The sequence below is a fragment of the Sprattus sprattus genome (genome assembly GCF_963457725.1).
Source record: "Sprattus sprattus genome assembly, chromosome: 10".
Classification (NCBI taxonomy): Eukaryota; Metazoa; Chordata; class Actinopteri; order Clupeiformes; family Clupeidae; genus Sprattus; species Sprattus sprattus.
In genome coordinates this window covers 8,106,107-8,118,344 of record NC_137908.1, presented here as the reverse complement: position 1 = coordinate 8,118,344, position 12,238 = coordinate 8,106,107, and positions in this window count along the sequence as shown.

Genomic DNA, 12,238 nt, shown 5'->3' with positions numbered 1-12,238 from the left:
ACATTATCTGCCTCTTTCCAAATACCTGAAACGTGGGCTTGTCATGTGGAGCTCCTTCTTGCAGATAGCCCTTCTCGTGGTGGATTGTCCTGATTTCCTACCCGCCTATATCTGCTGTACAGAGACAGTGGGTGGGCACTATCATGTACAGCTAGAGCCCTAATTTCACGAGGGAACGAGCACCGTGAAAGAGCTTCGTGCATCAGCGAACGTGCAGTGACAATAGGCGGGGATACCTATATTTGCTAATTTCATTGACGCACAGTAGGGCGAAATCAAGCATAAATTGGGTTTAGTAATTAGTGGATGTAGCAATGAAGTCATTCTTTATCAACCAATCACAATGATAACTTATTAAGTAATTCTTCCAAAACGGAGCAAACAACACATTCAACAAATACACCAGAGGACAAGTTCTTGTCTGTCATGGAATCATTTAGAAATTTCACTGAAATAGGGTTGCTTTGAAGGAACTCATTTATACATGGAACACCCATGTCTGTGTGTGGACACACCCCAGCAATGTGCTGACCCACCCACGATTTCCCTCAGAATTTTGCTCATGTTATGAAATTAGCAAAATGATTTTGCCAAGTTATTAAATTAGCTTTTGGGTCATGCTCGGTGGATTTTCGGTGGTTTTTCCAGACGCATTATCCATCAGTGGCAATAAGTGCCCCTAGTGTGATGAGTGTGCAGTATGGCGAACTGGAGCCTTGCCATGAAGGCGATCATCACCTCTGGTTTTTAGTTACGATACATCAGACACATCAGGGCTATGGGGGAAAGAGTGATGATGAGAATCCACTACTTGTCTTTCTATCTTGTGATGTTTTGCAGTCCTATGTCCAAACAAGAAACCTCAGAATGCTGGCCATCTTGACAAAAATGATTTCAGATAAAGATTCATTTCATTCCAAAAGTGATCTCGGAGTTCAAAAGTGGATTTCATATAAATAATACTTTAGAAAGTCAGGGAAGAAAATCACTACAGGATTTTGCTTACCAACACTGAGACATGAGAGTCGAGGTGTGTGCTGAAGACGTCTACTCTTAACAAAGCTTTGTCATTTCTACCACAGAAGTCTTCTTCTGTAGTAAACAGGCTGCTGGCATTTGGCTGGCGTTGGCTGGGGAGCCAGGAGCACCCTACTGATATCTGGGTGGCGGACATGTCCGTGCGGATCTCCAGATGACCTTGTGATCTCATTCTTCCCGCTTAGAAAGAAAGAGAGAAAGAGAGAGAGAAGGGGTGGGGGGTGGGGGCTGGGGGCTGGGGGGGGTAGCCCAAAATTGGAACAGGCAAGGCCACACATGTCTCCCAGTAGATGCTGATGACAGATGATGTGAACAAAACAGCCACCCACCCCACCCACCTCCACGGGACAGTAGACAGTTCTAACTTCACTCTCAGCCCTAACACAGGTGAGATGAGCTGAACAGACAGACAGGCAACACAATAAATATTGGTTTATGGAACAGGTTTGGCCAGGTATGATGTTTCAATATGTTGACCTCCGCTACAAATGCACCCACAGCCATGGCTATATTTATTGATTACATAAACTTGTAGCTCATGAGTGGCCAAGTGTTCCATTGGTGAAGTGTCTTGGTAGAAATCTAGCCTCCACATTTCTTGAGTAATGTTTTGAGTTTTTTTTGCCAGAGAACTCTGATGTGAGCTTTGCAGACAGGGATCATGTGATCCATGCATAATTCTGAAGATAATCAGCGATAAACATGCAGTGGTCTGGGCAGCTAATCTTAATCCTCAATCTGCTGGAGTATCTTTGTAGTTGCCTGCAGAGGCTTCCTAAACTTGAAGTCGTATAGGCAAGTAATGTAAATGCCATACTTTATTCATATTGTAATTTAAATACAACATATTCACAAAAAAAATCACTGTCAATGTCTGACTTAAAAGTCCTACAGCTATTTTGATGTGAATGCAATCTCATACCCTGCAGGTCTCTTTCTGCAGAACAGTTTGAGTATTTTCCCAGGGTTTTAAGCATTTACTTACTAGGCAAAATGACACCAGTCAAGCATAACACAACATTTCTCTGGAAGCGATGGGAAATAAATCTACCTGAAACACTGGCCCTCCATCCAAAATAAGCATTATCTGCAGAATGCGATCTGCAGTAGATCTTGTTTAAAGCTCTCAGTATTCTGGCAAGGAGACTAAAGTGATGCATTAGCCACAGTGGTTTCAGGGGACAAATGTGTAATATTAGAAACAGATGATTCCTTTTGCAGGGACACCTAAGACTGGACAAAAAAATAAGAAAAAACGGGGGAAAAAGAGTAGGGCTTTTTACAGCAGAGAAATAGCTAGGGCTCTGTCTCTTCCCCTTTTCGGTGTGGGGCATTGGGAAGCTATTGTAATCGAGTTCTCAATTGACCTTTTTCTGGATATTCATGAAGTTCTTCATCTTTCACCAGGTAAAACCCTTTAATCTATTAGCAAGTGCTTTGAGTAACTCTTTACAGTGCCAGAAGAGATAATACTGTAGAAATGATTTCACTCAAGAGAGCAGTATATTATAAAGTAATATATGGGGTTTACAGTATTTTGCACTAAACCCCATGTTTACAAGTGCATACTTCAGAGAATTTAGTGAAATATAATGAACTCTTTTCAAATACTATAACAGGAGCAAAGTTGCAAGGCCAAAAAGATAGTAGTTATAGATAGCATTTGGTGGGCTCGCATTTTTTGCTAACCGTCAGCAAGTTCTCATTTTGCAAATGTGGGCCACAAATACATAAGACAGGGAGAAGCTGCAGTGTGTAGAAATATGACACGTACAGGAAGGTGACAGCATGGCTGGAGCCCCAGATATGCACACCACCTCTCTTTGAGGGCCGCGATAACGAAAGAAGTGACAGTGGATGACAGTGGCATGGTGACAGCGATGACAGGCCACTGTGGAAGAGCACAGCTTGGTTTTTTTTTGTGCTTTTTTTTTTTTTTCTCGGCTCACCACAGAGTTCATGGTGGTCATGTCCGCAACAGATTTTGAGTAGGTTCTGCTGGCCTGGATCAGTCTCACTGCATTTCTTTTGCACTGTATTGTCTTTAATCTGGCATCCTGAGTATGGTTAGCGTTGTTTTCCAAATTAGGCTAATGCATTTAGTTTTATATCAACACTATGCATTGATTCCTCACACTCAATGCACAATGCTTACTCAAAAACTCAAAACTAGTTCAGAGTCAAATTCCGCTGTGTGTGAGGCCAAGTGCAGCTGGGTCAATTTCAGGTTGAACCAGTTTCCCATTGAGCGAGCTGGACCTTTAGCTCAAGGGTGACTGCACTGCTTAGAGCGATGGAGGTAAACAGCACAAATGCTACGTTAGCTGTCCTCTCGCCTGCCGCTCAAAAGGATAAGATGTCAAGAGCAATGTGCCTGTGTTTTTATTATCCAGACACAACCTATTCTGACATTTTGCAAAGAACGAAAGAAGCCTGCAGAAGCCTCTAGAAAGAGGCCTGCAGAGTCTTTTCACTGCCCACTGTCCATTTTGGTTTACATGATCTGTGACCTGCGGTCACTTCTCAATTACTGAGTACATAACCATCAACCTGGAAGTAGACTTAAGTCAACATGGAAAGCAAATGGGTAGCTTGCAACATTATTTGATCTGGACCTCGAGCTTGGTAATTAAACCAATACAGCCCATTCATCATAAAGTGACATACGACTTGGTCAGAGTTGAAAAATCAGCAAAAATATTCAAATGAGTCTATTTTGAAGTTCTGTGTAAAGTATATACTATCGACTGTATGTCTTTCTCTCTTTTGTGTGAGTGTGTACGTCTGTGTGTGTGTGTGTGTGTGTGTGTATGTCTGTGTGTGTGTGCGCTTGTGTGTGTGTATGTATGTCTGTGTGTGTGTATGTGTATGTGTGTGTGTGTGTGTGTGTGTTGGCCTATGCATGTGGAAAACTGGGCTATTTAAAATAATATAAGTAGTGTTTGTTGTTATAAGTGGTTCATGCCTATCTCTGTTCTTTTGAGTGCAGTTATCTAAATGAGTGACAATGTGTGTGCTTCTCGCTTATTAAACAGACAGTTTGTCCAATACAAAACAAATCTGGTAACACTTAAATCCAGTATCAAGCACATTTATAAATGTGTATAAAGCATTCCTAATGCATCATAGCGAGTCTGTATTACTATTTATAAACAGACATGACTGTACTCATAAAGCACTATGATGTCAAAGTCAAAGTAGCTTTATTGTCAATTACTTCACATGTCAAGACATACAAAGTAATCGATAGAACGTTTCCCACTCTCCCACGGTGAAACATATAAAGTTAAACATATAACAGATAAACATTTCCTAGTACTAAGTAGAACATACAGACAAGACATAACATAACACTAAGTAGAACATACAGATAATTGTATTGTATAAGCCCAACACAACTATTATTATGAAAGCTTGTATGGAGCACATTTGGGTCCATAAACAGCATTGACGCATTGGTGAATAAACAGCATTTGACATAAGGGAAAGGTGTCATCAGTGCCATTATCCAGAAGTAAAAGAAGCTTTATTATGTATTCTGATACTCAAAGCTGTAAGAGCTTATACCATAACATCATAATGCTGTGTGAGTGGAGACATCACGATGTATAAATAGTTATATAGACTTATGTCAATCATAATGAGCCATTATGTAGAGTTTATAACCCGTTATGAATGTTTTTATAATTTTTACAGATCATGGGTTTTAAGTAAAGTGTTACCAAAAATCTTAACCTGAGAACTCTGAAAAACTGGTCTGAAACAAAAGCCAACAAAAGTAATGGAAAATGTGGCAAACGCCATTAAGTGTAATTACGTAGTTTCAGGTAAAATGTCTAGCAGAGCTGCAGCCAGGGAGGGACCTTACAGGATAATTTAATATACACGAAAACAAGGCAATGATCTGTCTAAGAAACATTCAGAGCTAATCGGAAACAAGACCACTGTAATTACCCATTACAAAAAGAACAGAGTGAAGTCATAGCTGTTGCTAACCCTCGGGGTAGAGGGAGTACCTTGTGAGGGAATACTTAATATTGATAGAACATATTCTAGGTCACTAATACAATGTATTTGCAACCTCTCCCAATTTTCTCTCTCTGACTCAGTCGCTGTCTCTCTGTATCTGTCTGACCCCCCCCCTTTTTTTTGTGTGAGTATTGTTAATGTTAGTGTTTGATCATTCGTGGCAGTGCGAAATAAATAAATACGATTCTTAAAGACTGAGCTCATCTTTCTATCAATTAATGCAGTTGAACTGGTACCGTGCTTGCTTGTTATGGATAACCTGCTCTGGTGTTCCACTCTCACACCTGCTCAACATTAATCTCAGAGGTGAGACACGTAACCGGATTAACAGGAACCCCAGTAAAGGGGTGCAACGCAGACGAGGGCCCCCTCCTCCTTCCTCTGTGTCCCAGCTGTGATGTGGGGGCCACTAACAGGAGCCTAATCAACAGCGAGTGTCCTGCTCCTGGAGCGTGACGCCTGCGAGGCGAATACCTGAGCTTCATCTCCCAGCAGTCGCTGTGAGTCTTCCCCTGCCAAACGTCCTGGCTCTCGTTTGTTCACCCAGATGCGTTTCAGAGATAGTGCCTCTGCTTGTATGCTCAACATGAGTGTAAAAACAAGCCAAATACCAAAGACATGAGGACAGCTTCCTCAATGCGTCATGTTCTGTCCCATGTTCTGAATGCCTTGCCCTGCTCTCAAGTGTGTGTGTGTGTGTGTGTGTGTGTGTGTGTGTGTGTGTGTGTGTGTACGCCTTTCATGCTCTACTGGGGAGGTGTTGCGACAGCAAGAAAAACACACATGCTTAATGCACTGAAAAAATATTCATGAATGGGGGTCGGCGTCAATGAGTACTTTTTTCCAAGGCATTTTGACTGAATTATGTTTCCTGTTCATATTTCACAGTCCTTTGGTGTTTGGGCGAAATGTAGATGTTCATACTCCCTTGTGTTCTGAGTCAGTCTTTTGACCTGAATGTGTGACACAGATTAGATTTAGTGCTAACATTGTCCGGGCCCTCTCAGACAGGAGCCGAAGCATTAGCCTCGGGCTCATTCTGCAATGATTGGATGTGACTTGGGCCACGTCCCGCCTCCCTCCGGGGCTGCTGTTGTGACATAATCCAAACATGTCTGCGTGCTGTGAATAACTAGCGCTACATATATATTCCTCTCTGCACGGCGTATCATAATGATAATTTGCAGCACGCTCTGATGATTCCGTTATTTCCATACAAGCGGGGGCCAAGAGAATTTTGTCAATTGTGCATCAAAGGGTGAACTCACTCTCTTGTGTGTGTGTGTGTGTGTGTCCCACACATACATCCATCCACCCCCCTTGTCTCTCTCAGTCACTCTTTGCTGCTTCTCATTTCTTGAGAATGAATGTCTCTGGAAACGATGAGAAACATCGCCACGGCTCTTTGCACTTTTTTTGGCTTCATACGTCAAACCCTGCTTTTAGTTTTCACCTAGGGCTTCCTGTGAACTCTCGACCCGCCCGCAAGCCCCGTGCTGTCACCAGGGCTTCACGTCATCGGGGCCTAATCGGGATGGCGTCGGAGACAGGAGAGATGGGGAAAGGGGCTCTCGCCTGGACCAAGGTGGGTGTGCCCTGACCTGTCTGGGGCTGTAAACACAACCACTCCAGGCCATATGTTGCCAAGCAGCTTCAATCAGTGCCACAGTCTATTGGCACTTTCATCTGTGATGGGACATTTACCCCTGCTTTGTTCCCCCTACTTTGAAAAACCACGCCTATTCCCAATGGCACGTTTGGCTAAAAAAGGGTCCTCTTGAACTAGAAAGAAAGAACCATTAACGCTACCAGAGAGCTGCAAATGTATTTAGCATTGCCTACCGAGCCAACCACCTCTTTTCATTACAAAGGAGTGGAACTCTTTGGTCCCACCCTTTACAAATCTGTTCAAAATCTTTCCCATGGTCCCTTGCACGTAACAGCATACAACCATATGGCGCACTTACTGAACCATGACATCTGTGGTGGATTCAAACTGTTCGGTCCTTAGATGTTAAATTGTTCAGCGGATGCAAATGATTAAATAAGACTAATTAAGAGATTAAAGGGGCTTAAATTCAGCTCAAATGAAGTCTTAAGATGTGCTATCACTTTCACACTACAGTGATAATGGGGACCTGGCAAGCTGTCAGCGAGGTTGAAGCACCCATTTTTACTCAATCTAACCTGCTATGTAATGCAGAGCATGCGTGTCTGTGAATGTGTATGTGTGTGTGTTTGTGTGTATGTGTGTCTGTGTGTATGTATGTATGTGTGTGTGTGTGTGTGTGTGTGTGTCTGTGTGTGTGTGTGTGTGTGTGTGAGAGAGAGTGCTTTTACTTTTATTTTGTTTCCCAGATAACTAAACTTTCTGACAAGGCTTTTCTGATGAATATGTCCTGCTGGAATACGACTTTACAGCTCAACTAAGATAAATATGAAGCAATAAAATAGTGATACAGTGCAGAAGCATCACTGAAAATAACAGGAACTATTTCATTAAGTGTGTTATAGTGTTGGGGGAGAGGAAGAGTGTCAGGATGTACCAAGAGAAGAGAAAGGAAATCACTTTTACATTTTTCAGCCAAGGAGACTAAGCTTGCACGCTGCAATAAAAATAGGATATTTTGCTAAGCAAAAGGTTGAGAGGGTAGATGATGGCCATCCAAAAACATACTTCCTTCCCAGAAGTTGTAATCCATTGTTTTTGTGTATTGTGTGATGTTATTGTACGTAATCACAGATTATTCAGTGAACATCGAGGCCATTGTGTCCTCAAGTGTCCTTTCTGCACATACCACATAGTGTCCTTTCTTTACACTGCCCTGCTCTGTTTTATGAGGAGGTCTTATCTGCCCATTCTAAATATTTCACATTTAAACAAGAAAACAAAATGTCACTCAGGAAACTGACAAAGCTCATATCACAAAGATACACACTGGAATACAGAGAGAGAGAGAGATAAAGGGAGGAGAGAGAAAGAGAGAGAGAGAAAGAAAGAGAGAGAAAGAGAGAGAGGGAAAGTACTAATGTGAACAACTTTTTGGCCTCTGCCATGTCTGGCATATGTTAAGGAAGCTCTATAAATCTTTTTCATGGCCATAGTCTTTATCCTGCATACCTGTGTTGGTGAGGCCAAGTGTCCGCAAACATTCACTGCAGCTGTATTTTGACAAACTGCACATTTGGTGAGCAAACATTTGGGCAAGGATATACACAGTAGTTATTTTGAGGCTTGGGAGAGGCCACTGCCAGAGACCTTTGATTATTATTTTCCAATTAAGGGAGGGGGGCTTGTGGTGGAATGTTGTCTCTTTAAGAGAGAAGCGCGGCCATAATTCAGGACTCTCACATTACTCTTGTTAAAGAAGTCAAATAGTCAGTGTAATCGTCTTATGGCAAGCTGCTTACAGAAATGATATTTATTCATTTGTGTTTGACTTAAAGTTGTCCTACAGTCTGCTTATCCCAAATATGCACAGCTTTGTAGTGGCTGTGTTGATGTCTTTGCACCAGAGGCAGTGCATGCCAGCATACAGGTACTTATACACTGGCCTTGTACTGACCGGAGGATTGGTCTTATTTTAACTGGGTCTTTGGTGAGGTTTCAGCCTTGAAGCCTTGTGTGTCCTTCATCTACATCTGCATGTAAAAGGATGAATATAAAATGAAGTTAGCTAATGTGTTGGAATATTAAAGAAGTTTGCAGGGTGCAGAGAGCAGGAGTAATATGTGCTAAGGAGGAAACTGGAAGCGTAAGACACCAGCAATATAATGAAGTGGTGTTTATTCTCACAAGAAAATCCCCCAGCCCCCCATCTCACGGTGCTAGCCTTTGTGGAAAAACTGTGGAGGATTAAAAAAACGAAGGGCTGTGATGGACTCCTGTGGAAAAGTACAAAACAGTAAAAAAAAAAAAAAAAAAAAAAGTCTTTACAAAGCATAATGTTGAACTATGTGGATGGCGGCGCCCTGCAATTAGCATTTGAAATTTGGCATCGGTCTCGTTTTATTTTTCCCCCTTCTTTAATCTGCCTTTGCATGCTCAAACCACGTCAGCATTAAACCACTGAAGACATGCAGGAAAGATTGTGAGTCCCAGTGGTCAAAGCCTCATCATTAACCTTCTTGAAAATTCCAAGAAAAAAACGGAACTTTTCCACTGTTGCTTAGCGATGAACAATCGAGCATAGAAAACAGATGCAAATCATTAGTCCATCTGTCAAATGATAGCGGAAGGATGAGATCTTCACATCACGAGTGCACAGTCTGTCTTCTTCAGAATGGATAGCATAGAAAACCACAAAAATAGAAAGGTGGATACAGTCACTCTATTTGCAGTCGGTATGTTACTGATACTGACAGATTATACTGATCGTTCTGCCCACTGTGAGAGTTAAGGGCTCACCAAGCCATTAACTTTTCAAATTCAAATATCATATGTGCTATATGTAGCAAGCACGGTTATTCAGTACATTTCAATAACATGTTTGGTCCAGGGGAATCAAATTCTTAACCTTTTCCAGTGCCACGATTTTCTAGTTGAGCTACACAGAAACGACATATAATTACCGAGATGTACGTTTCTGTGAAGATGGAGACAGTTATAGTATAAAGTATATAGACAGATGTATTGCTCTAAGATATATGGCAAAATCCGTATGGGTAATTATGCAGGCTTACCCCTAGTACCTTAGACAAATGTTCCTCAGTAAATAAGGTAGACTAAGGCCATGAAGGATTCATTCTGTCAGACAATAGCCTCTTTATCTTGAATATGAAAGACAGGCTCTGGTCAGAGGTAGGAGTTTGTTGCTGAGAGTCTTCAAAGTGATTTCTGCTGAACATGTGACTGACTGGAGGACCTGCCATTGTTTTTTTTCCCCAAGGTGTATGAGGGAGGCCAAACTCAGAGCCAATAGTCTGTAAACTCTCTTTCACATGTGTGATGCTTCAAGGCTGGCATGGGACAAACTACAAGGTCAACACTACACTTGGATCAGCCCCGTCATCCAGCAGACCTCTTCTGTACCTAGAAAACAGCAAACAGCAGCCCCAAATGATCTCTTTTTTATAGTGGGAGGACACACTGAAGGGGATGAAAAACAGGAGGTCTTTCCTACGTGCTTAAACCCAATTCAACTTTTTAAACTTTCCACTATCAAGCCCTAAGCAGCTCTGGATATAAGACTCCCAGAGGCCTGGGTTGCGTGACATATGTGTTCCATTATGGTCTGTTTCAAACCATTTCTCCAGGACCTGTGGCTTCACAGTCTGCTTCGTGGAGGGATTAGGGCCCTCCTGAAATTGATTTATATCTGCAACATAACTGTTTATTAAATATAATTGACCATCAAAGTTGTCAAACTAAAAAAAGAGAGAGAAACTGAGCAGTCACCATTTGCAGTGGAAGTGTTCTCTTGGGGAAAAAGGCCATTCATCGCTAAAATGCCTTCGCAAGACGTTCTGAGTCTTAGCAAGGGCTCATGTATCAGCCGCAATGCTAGCTGAAACCCTAGTCAATCTTTACTTAATTCATAAAGTCAAAAGATTTACAGCCAAGAGTTAAGCTTTTGCAAAGTACAACCTTTTCAAACAGTTTGCCAACTGTACATCCATCTTTTCTGAAACCTGATGATATCTGGAATGGAACATCAACAAAAAGAAAATTATAAATGTGATTGCAGAAATACCATATGTGAAAGGCAGTAAAAAACAAATGCTTTACAAACTTAGTATAATCTGTATTGAAGAAGAATAAAAAATGTCTCCAATCTGCAATCTCCAAACTTGTATGACTAGTTCACTCTTCACAGTTTTTAGGCCCTTTGAGCCACCCCTCAGCAAACATGTGTATCAGGGGAGCGCAGGCCTCCAGATTCCAAGGAGCCCTGGCCTCCTTGACATCAGCGATCTCAGCACGTCAAAGCCAGGGTGGTCTGATTGTCATTATTGGAGTCTTTTTTAACAGACACATGCCTGGAACCCTTTAAACACATCACAGATGCCAGGCACAGCAGCAGCAGACCCAATAGTGTGCGACGGCGGCGGTGGGGCTTTTTCAGATCCAGGCGTCGGCCCGTGAAGCCAAGAGACAGATCCTCCGTGCCATGCAACACATTCTCCGTGATTCATCAGGTCTGGAGCAGCTTTGCACTCCTCCGACAGTCCATTAAAGTCGCACAAAAAAACAGCGCCGAAAGATCTCTGTTTTACAACCTGATGAGTTTGCAGTCGGAGCCGCAAAGATTTATCCCCGTGCAAGCACTGGAAAAGTATAGGGACCATGCTTCACATGAGAAGTGTAGGATATCTTACTGCCCACCACATCAAACTCGCACAATGTCTGCACAGTGACGATTTGACACAATATGACTCCACAACTAAAAACAACAACAGGACCCATCCAGAAAGCCATCTGCCGTGAAACAGAGTAATTTGGGTTTTTGCAGCCTCACGCACGGGGGGGGATATGACTGACATGTTGACACAGTAGCAGACTCCGGCTCTAATGATCTGTGTTACTGATGAAAGCTTCCCACATGAACGTGCTGCAAGCCATTTCTCCGAGCACCAAAATTTTAATCATCCTCAACATCTGGAACTGCTATGGAATATGTAAACAAAGCAGGGTAAAGAATCTCATCTGAGTAAGGGAGAGCACTAAAGAGAGAGAGAGAGAGAGAGAGAGAGAAAGAGAGAGACAGGGAGAGAGAGAAAGAGAGGAAAGAGAGAAAGAGAGGAAAGAGATGGAATGTAAACTCTGAGGGGAGATGTGTCAATAAAAGGGTCCTGGGGAAATCTGGTCAAGAACTTTGGCCCCCACGCTAACAGCGCGCAGAGGTCCCAGATCCAGGGGCACATTCCCCCCTCCATGTACGCTTCCAGCGAATCAAGGACACATAAGACGCCTCTCTGCCCAGGGTTCCCTCTCTGTGCCCTGACCTGTGGGCTTTCCCACCGCTTGTTATGTGTGCTTTCCATAAACTGGGTTAAAACAGATAACATTCCTTCTCCCGAGTTCCCCCTCCTTTCCTCCGGCCCTTTGCCTCCCCCGGCAAAGCCGTGCAGAGGAGTCCTTCACCGCAGTTACGTGCTCTGGCTGTGGTGAGCAATGGTGCCAAGACGAGATTTAAAAGATGATGTTTGTCAGCGCTGAATCTAGTCCAAC